At 38.5% G+C, this 17946-nt stretch overlaps 1 long non-coding RNA gene and 1 pseudogene across 2 annotated transcripts in view; both read right to left on the reverse strand.

The window, feature by feature from the left end:
* Nucleotides 1-3106: 3106 nt before the first annotated feature.
* Nucleotides 3107-4477, reverse strand: LOC145550288 (uncharacterized). Its single transcript, XR_014086195.1, has 2 exons — nt 4252-4477; nt 3107-3483 (listed from the first exon to the last, which is right to left on the reverse strand). It is a non-coding gene; the product is annotated as an uncharacterized LOC145550288 (long non-coding RNA).
* Nucleotides 4478-5404: 927 nt separating this feature from the next.
* The window catches only part of LOC145550271 (NACHT, LRR and PYD domains-containing protein 3-like), a 35651-nt pseudogene continuing 23109 nt past the window's right edge, over nt 5405-17946 (reverse strand). Inside the window, exons 4-8 of the transcript XR_014086180.1 lie at nt 10529-10708; nt 9410-9583; nt 7476-7645; nt 6814-6966; nt 5405-6316 (exon numbers count right to left, since the gene is read on the reverse strand). The product of XR_014086180.1 is annotated as an NACHT, LRR and PYD domains-containing protein 3-like (transcript). The remainder of the gene's footprint in view (nt 6317-6813; nt 6967-7475; nt 7646-9409; nt 9584-10528; nt 10709-17946) is intronic.

Here is a 17946-nt window from a genome sequence, read left to right on the forward strand (position 1 = left end):
TTTTGCGTACAACCACAATTGGAGAAGCAAATGGCGAATCAGACTCACGTATGACTCCGGAATCAGAAAGCTCTTGCAAATGCTTTCTTACAGCATCGACATCCTGAGGGTGGATTGGTCTTGGCCTTTGTTTGAAAGGAGTGGGATCAGACAACTTGATTTGATGTTTAACTTTGTCTGTCCGGCCGAAGTCCAGGTCGTGCCTTGCAAACACCTCAGGAATACTGTTGAGTTTCTGGATGATTCGCTGCTTCCATTCTGGAGATAAAGGTGAGTCTCCAAAGTTGTATTGTGGTTGAGATGGTTGTAGTGACTCTGTAGACTGGTTTGAATTGTGAACTGGCTGCTCTTGTGAGATCACACTCTGGAAAGTGCTGATTTCTGCTATGACTGCTCGTGCTGGAATGTGAATCTCATGGTTAGACTCATTGCTTACAACAACTGGCACATGACACGGCCGGTGTTGAGGCAAGTCAATGAGGCAGGTTTTTACCATGAGCCCACCAGGGAGGGCATAGGAACTCGGATGTTCCAGGAGGACTTGTTTTTCTTCTTGCCACAATCTTGAAGCTAAACACCCTTCTACAACTGTGGTTTGGCCAGCAGTAATGATTTGGGGCTGACTGGACTGCAGGGTGACAGTTGCAGTAAGGTCATTCAAACTCTGGGCATAGCGGTGTTGAAGGATCTTATACACTGCTATATAACCAGACAGTGTAGGTTGAAATAACTCATCAGGATGAGTATCAAAATGTTTTCTGTAAGCAACGTCTAAGGTGTTTGTGCCTATGAGAATCAGATGTTGAGACGGTTTATTATCAGGCACAACAAGAGCAAGTGTGTCAACTTCAACAGGTAAACCAAAAAATTCCGGTGAGAAGGTCATGTTGATCTCTACATATCCCAGGTAAGGCACTGTTTGCCCATTAGCTCCTTCTATTTCCAACAGGTTGTTTATTGGTTTGATTTCATGATCCCTGAGGTAAGTATTATAGAAGGAGTAAGGAATAGTAGTAACCTGTGAGCCAGAATCAAGGAGGCAGTTGAACTGATCTCCTTTTACTTGAACTTGACCTGTGCTCTTTGTGCCGACAAGACCTCGTGGCAGTGTTCTTATTTGCGTTCTTTGGGACTGTTCATATACACAGCTTCTGTGTGTCCCACTACAGAAACTGTTTCTAGTTTAATGATTTGAATTCTTGGCATCCCATGCTTGTTGCTTTTGATGTAACAGTTTCTTTTCTGCTCAACAAGACTGAGGTTTGCTTTATTTGTGCAGGAGGAGGAAAGATGGCCGTCTTCTCCACACTTAAAACAGTACCAAGGCTTGGGCTTGGTTTTTACTAGAGGTGAAGAAGAGTAGGATTTGTTCTGGTTTGACATGGACTTGAATTCAGCTGGACTCTTTCTGGACAGAAGTTGAGACATTTGCTGCTGCAATTTCTGAAGTTGTTTTTTCATTTCTTTCAGCTCTTCATTGGACGTAGAATGTCCACAAGAACAGGCACTTTGGGACTGGATGTGAACTTTCTGTTTTGACGTTCCAATGTGCTTTTTCATAAGTGACTCTTTAGCATATTGTCTATCTTCTTCTGTCCTCAGTAACAACAACAAATCAGAAAAAGATGGTGGATTATCTTTCTTTTGTTCCAGCTGTAACTTGGTTATGACAGTGTTGTCCCAACACCCACGACAAAACTGTTTCAGTAGATGTTTATTAATGTCAGCAGGTGAGATTCCTCCTTGCTTCACAACAGTGTTGAGAGTGAGCAGAAGTCTTTGAAGGTAAGTGGACGGTCGTTCTCCTGGATTCTGCAGGATGTTTAAGTATTGTGCATACAATTCTTCCCCGTCCTGCACTGTTCCAAAGGCAGAATCTAGTACATTTAGCAAAACTGTTGGCACTGTGTTGGGGCTCAAACCTTTGACCAAATCAGCTGCAGGTGATGACAGGCTCTCTGTGATTCGTCTGGTGACATGTAGCGCAGAAAGACTGGGATCAGCAAGCAGAGACTCAATCTGGGAACGCCAGGACTCATAATCAGCTTCATTACTCGACTTAGGAAGCCTTCCTGAAAAAGTACGGAGACGAAGTGAGGTTGGACCAGTCAAATCAGTATTTCGGACCACATGTTCAACAACAACCCGTTGTATTTGAGGTGGATTGAGATCATTGGTGGACAGCGACAGTCCTGGAGCTGGCCCAGTTTGCTTTGACGAGGTCGTGCTTTTTGGTCCGCGGAGGAATGAGCAGGAGGAAGGGAGGATAATGACCCTGATTCCGACCCTGTATGCACTGGCCGTGCAGCAGTAAATTTATCCACTTCCTCTTCCTCTTTTGCCTTTACTCCATCCTCTTCCTCATTATCATCATAGTCATCATCAAAATTTTCATCTGCTCCTGATGCATGCAAATGTTGGCCTATCTGGCTCATTACTGTCTTCAGAACATCTTCAAAACGATGGCCGCTTTGATCAGCAATTTTCTTAAGTTCAGCGATATAGTCGGGCTGATGGCTGCTGCTGCTGCCCTCTGTGGCTGCGTATTCGAGTGCCAAAACAGTGACACGGAACACATGGTCAGTATTGTTTGAGAAGTGTAAGTATAAGGTAGAAGCTGTTGTAACGCGGAAAAAGCATCTAAATCCGCAAACTCAACGATCAGGTTTTAAAAAAAGTGCTTGAGGAATCAGTTACATACAAAGTGCGATTAAGTTTACCATACCTACTCAAGCAATCAAGTATTTCTACATCGGCCTTGGTATTAGTAGCACCAGTAATCATCACAGACTGTGATACATTTACACCAGATTGCGCAACAAAATCCATTATATCTTTTTTTTTTTATTTTGTTTTTTGTCTTTTACCTTTCGGAAAAGTTGCTTATTTATTTTACTCAGGATTGTCTATCCCCAAGACTGAAAGAAATGTTCAAAAATGATAGGTAACCCAAAAAATATTCACACACACAAGCTCCTGGCTAGCTCGCCACGTGTAACGCTAATTAAGGCTAGGCGCCTGACTACGGCCAATTCTAATAACAGGCACTCAGATAGGTTCGGCTATGGAGCCCGTGTGTGTGAATAAAACACCATCAGACAAAAAGTACGTTCAAGTTATTGTATTCAAGTGTATATTCTTGCATATATTTAGGAAGATATTCAATAATAATAATATTTATAATAACAGTGATTTTCTATGAATATAACCGAAAGACACAACAAAGAAGAAACACAAGGAAAACAACAAAACAATAAACCCTGATGACACCCAAGCGTTTTTTTCTATTTCAAGTCCTTTCGTGAATCCAAGGTGATTAATGGTCCATCAATCAATAATCCAACTGTTTTTAGTCCATGATCCAGGGCATTAGATCCAGAATGCATGAAGTAGTTTGGTTCATTTAAGTCCTACCGCAAAGCTGCGGTGATCCGGGTAGCTCGCCATCCTGGGTTGACACAGGGGGTGGAAAAAAAACCTGACCTAAATAAGGTCATAAATAAAAAGAAAACAAATTAACTTTCACGGTTAAACAGGGTTAAACTGTTATCCAAATTAACCAAACATTCAATAATTACAATAAAAAAAGCTATATTCCATCAAGTATTTCTCAGAAATCTTTCAAATGAATTTCAAGTTAAAGATCGCGATCAAGTTTACAGATCCAAATTAAAGTTACAAGTCAAGGGTACAGATCAAATTAAAGTTACAAGTCAAGGGTACAGATCAAATTAAAGTTACAAGTCAAGGGTACAGATCAAATTAAAGTTACAAGTCAAGGGTACAGATCAAATTAAAGTTACAAGTCAAGGGTACAGATCAAATTAAAGTTACAAGTCAAGGGTACAGATCAAATTAAAGTGCACTTTCAAATTGTATCCAAGTTTAATTGACAGAGTCAATTAAACTTAATTGACTTTCATATCATTTTCAATAAACAATTGTTTTTTCTCTTTTAGTTTGTTTCGCAACTCCCAAGAAATTAAGCAACCCCAGAGTTCTATAGGCCGTCTACAAAAATTAATGAAAAGTAACTAAAACTATCCTAAAAGGACGAATCTACAAAAATCAAAAGACCTATTTAACATTTTAAGGTTATATGATCTATTCGGCCACAAAATTAACAAAAAGGAAATGACCTTTTAATTAATAAGACCATTTTTTAATCACTAATACATAAATTGAGTGGGCGTGTCGCCACTGCATTTCTATTTCTGAAAAACTAACAAAGTACGTAAATCAACGACTCACCGTCGAGCGGTCGACAGAAAACACCCAATTTAGTCCTTCGGCCGTGTTAATAAGGCTCGATCCAGTCTTATTCTTCCATATGCTTAGAAGACGCCAAGACGAACAGCTAACCACAGCGACAGCAGCAACAGCAATTGAGATCCGAGTCACCTGTGACCCGGATCTTAAAGTGTGCTGTCAGTTTGACCCGCCAAAATAAAATACGGGTTGATTATTTTGTGCAGGTTACAATAAACAATTTTAAAAATTAAGTTTTGGATTATTTAAAGCAAAACATGTTGAAATAATTATTAACATTATTAACATATTTGATTGTTTCTGATTCCAACACCAATACAAACACTTCACTGCCATTAATATGAAAACATTAGAATCTCTCATTCTCAGTTTTAATTTCTATTCTATTTACATTTGTATCTTTATGAAAATAATTTATTTGTTAGATATTTAGAAGAATAAAAACGAACCAGTACATGATGAGGCTGAAACAAATCGATGTTTTTCAGTTTAATAAAAACCAAAACCATACAGATGTTTTCAGAAGATGAAGGACAATAAACAGGATGAGAACCAACCAATGATTGACTCCCTGTAGATCAATCAGGTTGATCTTAATCTGCTCCGTTAGACAGGCAGGAATAAAATGGAGATAGAGCGACACTCAGCGGCGACACGCAGTACTGCAGTGGTTAAACAGAACTCAGGTTCGGTTTTATCTGATTTACTACCTTAATTTGAGATATAAACATTTATGAAGCTACTATTTAATCACTGTTTTATACACATTTTCCTATATATTTTTAAAGTATTCGGTTTGAACTGGAAGCTGATTTGTTCTCTCAAAGAATATATTTATTTTATTAATTATTTTAATTTCTCATGCAAATGAACAAACCAGAAGCAGATTTATATTTATTTCAGTTCAAACATCAATTCCTCTTCTGCCCTCAAGTTTTACAAATCACTAATGTAACAATGTGAACAGAACAGAACAGTGTTATATCTTTATACTTTAGTCTTAATTTCTGTAGTTTATCTATTAGTGATTCAGGATTTATACATTTATTAAGCAATAGTTTGCCAACTTGGTATCTTTCCAGTCAGCAAGATATCAAACAAGCATGGAAGTGAAAATTGACAGGACTTCTCTGGATCGCTCTTGTTTTTTAATTAAATTGATTTACAGTCCTAAAATCTGAGTGACTATTTTTTACAGTACTTTTATAAAAGCAAATGTTGATATTAAAGCCCAGAACCTCCCACGTAATGTATTACTAAATGATTATGTTAGCTGTGATGCTAGCGGACATTGGTGTCGGCTGGAACAGCAGCGTGACGTAGATAAAGCTGCTTCCATTGGCCCCGCCCCCCGACCCGACGGTGACGTCATCGGCTGCAGTCACATAATTTGTTTTACAACTTTGTTTAAACTTTGTTAGTAAATATTAACTATTTAAAAAACTGTATTACATGTAAAATGTCTCGTTAATTTGATCAATAAAACATCAAACCAGGAAGTAAAAAAGTAAAACACAAAAACAATCAGAGTTTCTGTGGGACATCCAGTTCTAAACTGGTTCAACTGGTTTCTGTGATGGAAGCTGAAGTTTCTCTGCAGTTTCCAGTAAAGCATCTTTTTATCTGTGGAGCTTTGAGGAACATTTTCCTGTCAGCAGAAGAAGAAGCAGCAGAGAAAAGAGGTTTGAATGTCTTTCATGATTCAGAGCTGAACTGAAATGATTCCCATGTTTCCATCTCAGACCATTTCTGGTTCCAGGATGAAAATGAACCAGAGAGAAAAAAGATCAACTTTCCAGTTGAATCCAGTTCAGATCAAAACTCCATGAAGCCTCTAAATGGAGCCCAGTTTGAATCGGAGGATCTTTATTGATCCAAAGAGACAAACAACATCAGACACTAAATGACAGACATCTTGGAGGTCAGAGGTCATCATCAGGATCCAGTCAGAGTCTCTTTAGACTCAAACTGCTGCAGCTTCAACCTCTGAGGATCAGCAGGACACAGAGACCGTTCTCTACTTTACAGAGATCATCAGTCCTCCCACCTGCAGAGAGAAGAAGGATCAGATCAGTGAGTGTTTCCAGCCTCTCTCCTGCAACAGTCAGTGACGCAGCACATCCAGTAGACGGTTTCCAGGCTGCAGTCAGACTGATCTCAGAGCTGTGACCAAGATGAACCTGATCACTTGTTTCCTGTTGAACTGAGAGAACAAGCAGATCTGAGATCAGATCTGCTGCTGCCACAGTCTGATGAATGAGGACCACTGTCTCTAGACATGCTGGACGGCTGGACGCTGGAGTCCAGCTGGACGTCCTGGAGACATGGACACAGCAACAACACTCAACTTCACACAAACACAGCAATCTGCTTCTCCTCTGATTGGCTGGTTGCTGTCTCTGTGTCCAATCAGGAAGCCTGAACCATTCTCCTCCCACTGAGAAGCTGCAGCTTTACTGGGAACACTGGAGCTTTGCTCTGATGCTAACTGGGTTTAGCTCAACATGCTGACAGCAGCTGGACTCACTACAAACATTTACTTACTGTAAAGTCTCTACAAGATCCTTCAGCTGCTGAACATCTGAATCCTTCAGGTTGTTTAATCTCAGGTCCAGTTCTGTCAGACGGAGGCTGTTGGACTTCAGAGCTGAGGCCAGAAAATCACAGCTGATCTTTGACAAACTGCAGCTGATCAACCTGAATAAAGAATAAAAGATGAGCTGAAGCCAACAGGATGCAGGTGAACCAGTCCAACAGAACCAGTTAAAGATTCTCATGAATATTAAAGCCAACAAGCTGCTGCTTCAATAAAGACCTGCTGACTTCAGAACCAGAACCTGGTACTGGGTCATGATGTGTTGGAGGATTTTAGTCAGTAAAATCATTCCAGGTTCTGATCAAAGTGTTGAAGCATCAATCATTGATTATTGATTTGTTCCTGTCAGATTCCAGGAATTCACTTTTCTAGACTGGGTTGAATGACCTTTGACCTGCTTGACCTGAGGGGGATTTCTACACACTGGGGGTCCGAATGCTGTCCTGTTCTGACCTCAGATCAGCAGGTCCAACTCAGAGGGACTAAATTAAACTCTGGATCCAGGAACAAACTCAGAAAATATTTATTAGATCAGAAGAAATGAACTTTGATTTATGATCAATTATAGATAATTATTCACTGAAATATCAATAATTATATAATTACATACTTCAATGTTTTCAGTCTGCAGCCTTCAGTCTGTAGAAAACCACAGAGCTCCTTCAGTCCAGAACCTTCTGGTTGGTTTCGTTCAGGTCCAGTTCTGTCAGATGGGTCGGGTTGGACTTCAGAGCTGAGAACAGAGACGTCCAGCTGGTCTCTGACAAACTGCAGTTCAATCTGAACAAAGAATAAAAGATGAGCTGAAGCAACAGGATGCAGTTAAAACTGAAATATGAACAAATAAATAATAAAATGTAGAAAATTAATTTCCCTGAATGTAAAAGAAACTTGATGAACTGATTCTAACATCTGATCCAGTCAAACTGGGTTAAAGAGTCCAAACCAGCAGAACCAGAACATTTGATCAACAAAGAAACTCCAATTTTTTTATAAGTTTCTCAGGATCTTAAACTCAGTCGGGTGTTTTTCTCCCTCCATGTTTCCTTCCAGGCCTGTCTCCATCATTTATCATCAGATATTTTATGTCTCCAGTTTTTCTTCATTAATCTGTTAATGATGTTTTTCTGGCTGGTTGTATTTTAACTGCAGCTCGTTGCCAAGTATGACATGGAAACGGTTCATTTCAATCCGTCTAATTCAGAGTTTTACAACATCCATTACAGCTCAGATTCTGAAAGTTGATCATTTTCTCATTTTGTGCTGATTCAGTTTCTGAACCATCAACTAGAAAATATTGATCCTTTTCTCTGTCAGACTGATGTGGGTCATTTAGTTCCAGCTCTGAATCCTTCATCAGAGACGCTGCAGAAATGGGAACATTATCATAAAGAACAACCTGATGAGTCATTTTTAAATCTATTTTCCAGGTGAACACATGAGAATGACTCAGTGAACTGCTGGAGCTTGTTGCACACAAAGCTTTACAAAGGTAAGATCTCATTTCCTGTCCTACAAAATAAGAGCTGAATCAAGATGTTTGAACTGAAGGACTTTAACACCATAACCTTCACAAAGTCAGTATTTAATGAATGATCTTTGTATTATTTCTGTCTCCTTCATGTCCAGGAGACTGTGGTCATCCTGATAGAGTCTGACTGTCAGAACAAACTCAGATTTCCTCTGGAAGCTGCTCTCAGTGGTTTGGAGGACGACTGACTTGTCATTTGCTCCATCAGTGGAATTGACACTAAAATGGAAACTCATCACCTGCTTCCATGTTGTTTTGCTTCCTGCCAACATCAAACTCCTGCCTGAGCTGCAGCTCCATATGAGCAGGCAGTCGAGTCCCCAGAAAGCTTCCCTGGTTCTAGGAACCATTTCATCCAGAGTTGGTCGACTTTCTCTGTCAGACTGTGAACCTTTAGTCTGAGCATGTGCAGAACCTCTCCTAACACACCTGGTCCAGATTCATGTGCTGCAGCCTCTGCTGGTTCTGATGTCTGGACCAGAATACTCATGTCCTGAAGAACCTGCAGCCTGTTGAGCTCAGAGAAAAACTCAGTGCTCTGGATTATTTCAGACGAAGCTGAAGTTGGTTTCTGATTGAGCTTCAGATCCAGGAAATGGATAAAGGGCGATTCCACCTAATTATTCACTACAACCAGCATCTTTAATCTGCTCTAGTTAATCATTAAAACACCTGGACTCTTCAAAGCTGGACTGGATGATTATCATCTAATAGAATATTTAAAACTAAATGTGGGATTTGTGGATCTTCAATAAAGGGAGATTTTCATTCTCTGTGTTTCTGATCTGACCTTTGACCTGCTTGACCTGAGGGGGATTTCTACACACTGGGGGTCCGAATGCTGTCCTGTTCTGACCTCAGATCAGCAGGTCCAACTCAGAGGGACTAAATTAAACTCTGGATCCAGGAACAAACTCAGAAAATATTTATTAGATCAGAAGAAATGAACTTTGATTTATGATCAATTATAGATAATTATTCACTGAAATATCAATAATTATATAATTACATACTTCAATGTTTTCAGTCTGCAGCCTTCAGTCTGTAGAAAACCACAGAGCTCCTTCAGTCCAGAATCTTCCAGGTTGGTCCAGCTCAGGTCCAGTTCTGTCAGATGGGTCGGGTTGGACTTCAGAGCTGAGAACAGAGACGTCCAGCTGGTCTCTGACAAACTGCAGCTCCTCAATCTGAATAAAGAATAAAAGATGAGCTGAAGCAACAGGATGCAGTTAAAACTGAAATATGAACAAATAAATAATAAAATGTAGAAAATTAATTTCCCTGAATGTAAAAGAAACTTGATGAACTGATTCTAACATCTGATCCAGTCAAACTGGGTTAAAGAGTCCAAACCAGCAGAACCAGAACATTTGATCAACAAAGAAACTCAAAGTTTTCTCTGAGCAGCAGCCTGGATGAGCTGAGCTATTTCTGCTGGTTCTGATCATCAGCTGGAGACCCGACTTGGTAACCGGATCAGAACCACTCAGTTTATCCATGAATGGCTTTGGGTTCTTCTTAAAGCTGCTGAAATCAATGGAGGCCATTATTTCCTCAGGAGACGAGACCTGATGAAGCTTCATCACAGAGACGAGGCTCCAACCGACTGAAGAGGACGGTTCCTCTCTGACCCGGCCCAACAGAACCACAGCTTCAGGACAGAGGGAGGAACCTGCTGCTGCTGCAAACCTCACTGTCATTCAGCTCATCTAGATTTGCTTTTCTACAATCAGTCACTTCTTAGATGTTTCATTAATGATGGTTTGAACTGGTCAGTGTTTGTGGCTCGACTGGAGGATCAACATTTCATTCTGGATGTAAAGATGAGAATCAGAAATAAAACCATCTGAATCTTTACCAACCAAACTGAAACATCTCCATCATTAATTAACTTCATTTGAATTATTTTACTCAGTTTGTTCATCAGTCAGAAACATTTTAAAAACTGAGAAACAAAGTTCAATAATCTCAAAGTCTGAAATGAGAAAATAATTTATTTATAAGGTCAAACTGTTTGAAATTAGAATCTGACATTTAAACAAGTTGTTTTAAAATATTACAACTAAATATTAATTAAACTAAGGATTAAAGTATCAATGAATGATTTTATTGTATAAACAGAGAAAACAAACCTCAGATTCTTCACTTTACTGACTGAACTCTCCAGGATCTCAGACACATTCTTCATATCAGAATCTCCACCTCTATTTATGTAGATCAGATTTATTTCCAGTTCAGTCAGATGTTGGTTGGACTTCAGAGCTGAAGCTAAAACTTCACATTCAGCCTTTTGGATCCAACAGCCACCAAGTCTGTGATGAGAGAAGAAATAAATTCAGTTCTAATGAAATCAATCAGGATCATAAACAGATAAAATATGATAACAGTGATGTCATCATAATGTCATCATCTGATCAACATCTGATCTTCAGTTTCCTGAGTTTGACCCGACAGAGAGTCTGTGCAGCTCCTGACTACAGTCCAGGTTCTGGTTCTGGTTCTGATCCAGGCTTCATGTCCTCAGACCTTCAGCTCAGTCAGATGTTGAAGATCTTCTATCATCTGTGAAGGAAAGTTCAGTTTCTCTGCAGCATCAGAGCCTCAAAGGAGCTGCAGCAGCTGATGCAGAGGCTGACTGAGCTGGATGAAGGAAACTACTGGAGATGATGGAGAGGAGGAGGAACTGCTCACAGCTCTGACTTGGACTAGACCGTTTGGCTCCTTGAGATCTTCCACCAAGCAGGAAGTGAGTTATAAATGAAGTGAGCAGAGCAGGAAGTCCAGCCTGCTGTGGACCTCTGGCCTCTCTGGGTTTGTTTAGCCCATATCTGCTGCTGCAGCATCTAGAATCCTCCTCATCAGTAATAATAGTAGCATATTCTATAGAAACGCGGCTCCCAGCAGCAGATGATTAAATGATGCCTGTGATGGCCAAATCCATGGCCACACTTTGAAGTCGGTAACTTTTATGCACAATTTGTTTTTCATTCAAACACAACACTTTAGCTTCAGTAAAACATTTATTAGTTGATTTGGATACATTTGTTCTTTATGTTGGCGCGCACATTTAGTTAGCATGTGTATTTGTATCAACTTAAGTTTAATTTGTTTGCTTGAGACTGACCTTTTGTTTGTGTTTTGCCGGTACTTACCTGCCTTGGAGTGGCCAGACAAAAGATGGGGGCCAGGGCTCAGCAGGCTTAAATGCTGATTGGACTACACCACTAGTTCCTGCTGGCAGGGGAAATTTGTAGTTTCTTTGTTTAGATAAGTTTGTATTTAAGTAAATATTAGTATTTAAACTTTAATAATTTTGATTTTCATTTTGAGAGTTTTTAGTTTAGCCAAACCTAGCGTGTCATTTGACTGTGTGTCATTTCTTTGTTAGGTCAGTTATGTTTGTTTGTGCAGCCAGTTTGTTTACATTTTTGCCAGAGTTCAGTTTTGTTTCTTTCACCTCTTTTATGAGCTCAGTTCATCTTTTTGTTCTTTTATAATCTTTGGGTTAAAATTTAAAAAAACTATTTTTCTAATTAATATCCTGTGACTCCTCCTGTTTTAACTCGGTCCATCACATGTGGTGTCAGAAGAGGGATTTTGAGTTGAGGAGCCAGGATTTTATTTCTTCTTTTTTCTGCTTCTTGTGAGCAATTTTTTTACTCCCCCTCCAACAAATTTTTTGAGCCATGCAGAATGGTATGCGCCCAAGAAAAGGAAACAAGGTTGAGACCAAAGAGGCTTCCCAGCAATCAGAGAGGGAGGAAATGGAAGAAGGAGCTTCAGCAGCAGCTGAAGCCACTGATGATGAGACCAGAGAGCCAACTCTGCATGATATTGCTGGGATTCTTCAGGCGTTCATGGGACAACAGGAAGTTCGGGAGAAAAAGCAGAGAGAGGTTTCTGCACAACAAGAACAGCGCTTTAAGTGTTTGCAACACCAGTTTCGGCTTTTGCAGATGGAAATGCATGCCAGGACAACCCCGCCCCCTGAGCCCACATCAACTGATCCACAGCCTGTTGAAACTCACACTGATCAGATTCAAGCAACATCTCAACCTGAGGCAGTGTTGTGTTCAAGACCACCTAACCCGAGACCAAGACCAGAGTGTATCGAGACCGAGACAAGACCAAGAAATTTAGGGTCCGAGACCGAGTCAAGACCAAGACCAGCGTCCCGCGCTACATGACACAATAAAATGTAAAATATCATCAAGATTACTTCTCAAATTGATCTGAAAGATCCACGTTCCCATAAAAACACATAGATATTAAATACTTAATAACTTTAACCAATATTAAATTTAACAAACTCTTTGTTCTGCATTGCTTCCATCGCTGCAAAGCAGAACAAAGAGTTTTGTCTGTGGTGGTCTTGTGCCATCCCTAAAAAGATAACGCCCTGGGTGTTTACCCATGTTGCTCATGTCAGAAACCACCACTGTCTGCACCATTAAACATAGCAATTGAGGCAAAGCCCTGACGCTGAACTATGAACACTGACCAAGGAGCAACAAGCAAGAAATAGATACTTGTATGCCAGTAGTTCCCAAACTTTTTGTCCTGCGCCCCCCCCAGTAGTTTCTACTTCCCCCCTACAAATAGCTGTGTGGTTGAACAATGTGTTTTTGAGGGGGGGATCGTCATATTTGGTTTCATCAAACCAAACAGTTTCTCCTGCAGGGCTCTTTGGGATTCTCTTTTCTTTTTTTCCATTTTTCTTGAAACCTTGATCTCCTTACTCCTTAATAATGCTGGCTAAATTGATCAAGAACCTATTAATGTTTTTAAACAAAGATACAATATAAATGCAGTTTTTAGCAGTTTTTTATGTTTTCATAGAATATTTGCGTTAATTTCCACAACACAGTAGAACTGAAAGTAAAAATGTTTTTAGATCAATGTTTCTTTATTATTAGGTTAGACATTTTGTGCTTCTTTCACGTCATTTCCCTTACATCAGTGGTTCCCAAACTTTTTCTAGCTAGTCATCTTTTAGCTAACTTTACCTGCATCAAGCAGCTTTACTCAACAGTCTGTTAGTTTGGGGGGAAAACTGTGAAAATTTCTTTGCGTTTGCTGGTTTGCTTCCATGATTTTAACACACCTGTGCAGCTCCGTACAGCAGCAGGTCTCCTTCACTGCCGCACAGGTGTAAACCCAGCATCGTAGCGCTCATGTTGCGTTTAAAGGCGGCACGGAAAAACAGATCACCACATGTTAACGGATTAAACAGTTTTAACTGCTGATAAAAGTGACAGAGGACACAGATATGGTTAGTGTGGAAGCCCCTACTGTATCAAATTGACAGAGAAATAACAGAGACTTGGTCGTTCTAAAGTAAAAACCCAGCGCATACAGGGTTCATGTTTTTTTTTAGTTGTTTGTTTCTCTTTTTCATCCAAACGGCTTCCCGTTTTTACAAAATATGATATAAATCCAGAAACGTACCAACAAAGATTTCGCTGCCTTGATGTTCTTGATGAGAGTCCAAAGGAATTATATTCAAGGCTGAAGGAACTTTATGAGAAGTGGATTCAGCCTAAAGATAAAACTGTGAAACAAGTTGGTGAACTGATTATTCTGGAACAATTTTTGAGAATGTTGTGTCCTGAGCTTCAGGTCTGGATCAAGGAGCACAATCCGAAGTCTGCTGCAGAAGCTGCTACTCTGGCTGACGTGTTTGTAGCTGCCAGAAGTAGGAGTCAGCCATGGAGCAACAGTGCATGGAGAGCTGCCAAAGATTCACGTCGGTTACAACCTTCTCAGCCTCATCAAAAGTTAGCAATGGGTGTGGGTAAGCCTTTCTTAAGAGAAAACCAGCCCTCTAAGGCAGGAAAAAGGCCTCCAGTGTGTTACCTCTGTGGACAAGAAGGTCACACCAAACCCATGTGCCCCAAGAATCAAAGTAAGCTAACTCAAATGTGTTTTGTGCCTCATCAGAATGTGAATATTAAACCTGAAATAAAACAGTCAAGTAAAATCATTGCAGTGAAGATTGCTGGACATGAAATGAATGCTTTAATAGATACTGGCAGCACACAGACTAGTGCACAAGAACCATGTACCCACTAGTTGTGTATATGCCCTTCTGAAACTATATCAGTTTGCTGTGTACATGGTGATGAGAAATCATACCCCTCTGCTGACATGTTTGTTGAGGTGCAGGGGGCTCCCTATCTGTTGAAGGTTGGGGTAGCTGATAACCTACCCTATCCTGTAGTTTTGGGGGAGGATCTGCCAGTCATCTATGACCTGTTGAGGGATGTGCAGAGCTGTAATGTGGCTGTAACCAGGGCCCAAGCTAAAAATAAAGATGAGCATTTTGCAACACTTGGTGCTTTACCTTTTTTCGAGGCCGAGTTGCAGACAGAACCTGGAAAGTCTCAGAAGCCACGCAGTGAAAGAAATGTCAACATGCGCTGGGTGAGACTTCAGCTGGAGTGGCTCCAGATATTTCACTGGGTTTTCAATACCCACAAACATCAAATGCAGCAGAATGATCCGACTGTCTGCCCTGTTGCTGAAGGCCAGGAGGGAGGCCTCTGTAGGATCTGACACAAATAAAGAGCAGTATATACTGCAAGACTATAGATAATATTATGGAAATAGTAACAATTGAAATAATAAATAAGATTTCTAAAAACATTATAAGTTGTGTATATCGATCACCTGAATCAAACATAGATTTTTTTACAGATAAAATTATAAATGTCTTTGAGGGGAGTTGTAATAAAAAAATTGTTTTGTGTGGGGACTTTAACATTGACCTGGCCAATAAAACTGACTCAAAACATATTGTTACATTTATAAACTTAATGCACAGTTTAAATCTTTATCCAATGATATCAAGACCCACAAGAATCACATCCCACAATGCTACAGTAATTGATAATATTTTTACAAATATAACAAACAGAGAGATAATAGGTGGTATTTTGATTACTGATGTAAGTGATCACTTACCAATTTTTACAATTTATAAAGATGTTCAAAGTACTACAAAAGACATTAAAATCAAGGAAAAAAAAATAGACACATCAAGAAAAGCTTTGGATAAATTAAAAGACGATTTAAAAAAACAGAACTGGAAGAATGTATATGTTGATGATGTGAACAAAGCATATGATGTGTTTATGAATATTGTAGAAGATTTGTATGGAAAAAATTGTGTAAAAAACAATTATACAAAAAACAATACTGTCAACAAACCATGGATGACAAAAGGCTTAAAAAATGCTTGTAAAAAAAGAATTACTTATATTCATGTTTCTTGAAATTAAGAACAAAAGAATCGGAGGACAAATATAAGAAGTATAAAAATAAATTAGTTCTTAATATAAGACAGTAAAAAAAGAAAAATTATAGTGATTTATTAAATAGAAGTAATGGTGATATGAGGGCAACATGGAAAATAATGAATGGTGTTCTGAAAAATCATAAAGGATATGCAGGCATACCACAGCACTTTGTAAAGGAAGACAATGAAATACACGACCTGAACGACATTGTAAATGAATTTAATCATTATTTTGTGAATGTTGGTCCTAGTCTTGCAGCTAAAATACCAAAAATAGATATAAATTTGAGTCATACAATCACGGGTGGTACCAACAGTATTTTTCTTGATGGAACTGACAAAAAAGAAATAAAGAATATTGTAAAAAATCTTGCAAGCAAAAGATCAAAAGACTGGGTGAACATGGATATGAGGGTTGTAAAGGATATAATGGATTATGTTATTGAGCCATTTACATATATTTGTAATTTATCATTTCAAAATGGTGTATTTCCAGACGGCATGAAGATAGCCAAGGTAATCCCTATCTACAAAAATGGAGAAAAAATTTGTTTGCAAATTATCGGCCAATTTCTTTGTTACCACAGTTCTCAAAGATTTTGGAAAAATTATTTGTAAATAGATTAAATTTATTTATTGATAAACACAATATATTAAGTAGCAGTCAATATGGGTTTAAGTCTGGAAATTCTACATCAATGGCTATCATGGACTTGATTGAACAAATAACAGAAGCTGTTGATCAAAAACAGTATTGTGTTAGTGTTTTTGTTGATTTGAAGAAGGCCTTTGACACCATTAACCACACCATTCTTCTGGAAAAGTTAAATAGATATGGCATAAGAGGTACAGCTTTACAGTGGGTATCTAGTTATCTGGATAATAGGAAGCAGTTTGTGCAGGTGAATGATGCAAGATCTGAACTCCGCAACATTACATGCATGTGGGGTTCCTCAGGGTTCTGTACTTGGGCCAAAGTTGTTTCTTTTATATCTGAATGATTTAGTAAATGTGTCAGGGCTTCTTAAATGTGTGTTATTTGCAGATGATACTACTTTTTCTGTTTAGGAAAAGATATAAAACAAATGATGGAGATGATACAAACAGAATTTATTAAGATACAAACTTGGTTTAAATTAAATAAATTATCATTAAATTTGAATAAGACGAATTATATGATATTTAGTAAAAGAAATAAAGCTATCGATCTTCCTTTTGAAGTCGATGATGTTGAGCTCTGTAGGGTCAATGAGGTTAAGTTCTTGGGTGTTATCATTGATGAAAAGCTGACATGGAAACCCCATGTAAATTATTTAAAAACAAAAATAGCCAAATCCATGGCAGTATTGTACAAAGTAAGGGATTTATTTCATGACAAAGCTTTATTTATGTTATATAATGCAATAATTGCTCCACACCTGACTTACTGTATTGAAGTCTGGGGGAAAGCATGTAAAACAATTACAAATCCCATTTATATTTTACAGAAACGAGCAATAAGATGTATCACCAGAAAACATTATAATCACCCATCAAATGCTTTATTTTGTCAGTTGAAATTATTGAAATTTTATGAGTTGGTTGATTACAATATTTTGCAGGTTATGTATAAAGCTCATAAAAGTTTATTACCTCTTAATATGCAATTATACTTCGTTAAGAGAGCAAGTAACTACAATCTTAAGGGTATTGAAATGTTTGTAAAGCCCAAGATTCGAACAAATTTGAAGGACCGATGTACATCAGTACAAGGTATAAGATTGTGGAATAATCTGGAAAGTGATTATAAAAATGCTGGCTCGATAGATATATTTAAGAGAATGATAAAAGTTAAGTTGTTGAAGACATATACAATTGTATAATGTGCAATCATAACAATTGTTGTACAAGAAGGAGTTGATGTTTTTTTTTTCTTTTTTTGTTATGTTTTATTAATTGAAAATTATAATTGTTTGAATTTGTTTATTTTGGAAAAAAGGGGCAGATATTAATAAGAATTTTATTCTTCTTCTGCTACCTTTCATTTTATTTGTGTTTTGTATATTCTTTTTTGTATGTATAGCATCTGTTTTGTTTTAAATGAAATGAATAAATTCTATTAAAAAAAAAAAAAAAAAGATGGCATTTTATATCATCAACACGGCCAGTTTAAGCAGTTAGTTGTCCCTAAGGAGGCTCGTGAGACAGTGCTTACTATGGGACACTCTATTCCCTGGGCTGGCCACCTTGGGAAGTATAAGACCACTGCTCGCA

Source organism: Poecilia reticulata, unplaced genomic scaffold (genome assembly GCF_904066995.2).
Source record: "Poecilia reticulata unplaced genomic scaffold, P_reticulata-male-v2 Scaffold_30, whole genome shotgun sequence".
Classification (NCBI taxonomy): Eukaryota; Metazoa; Chordata; class Actinopteri; order Cyprinodontiformes; family Poeciliidae; genus Poecilia; species Poecilia reticulata.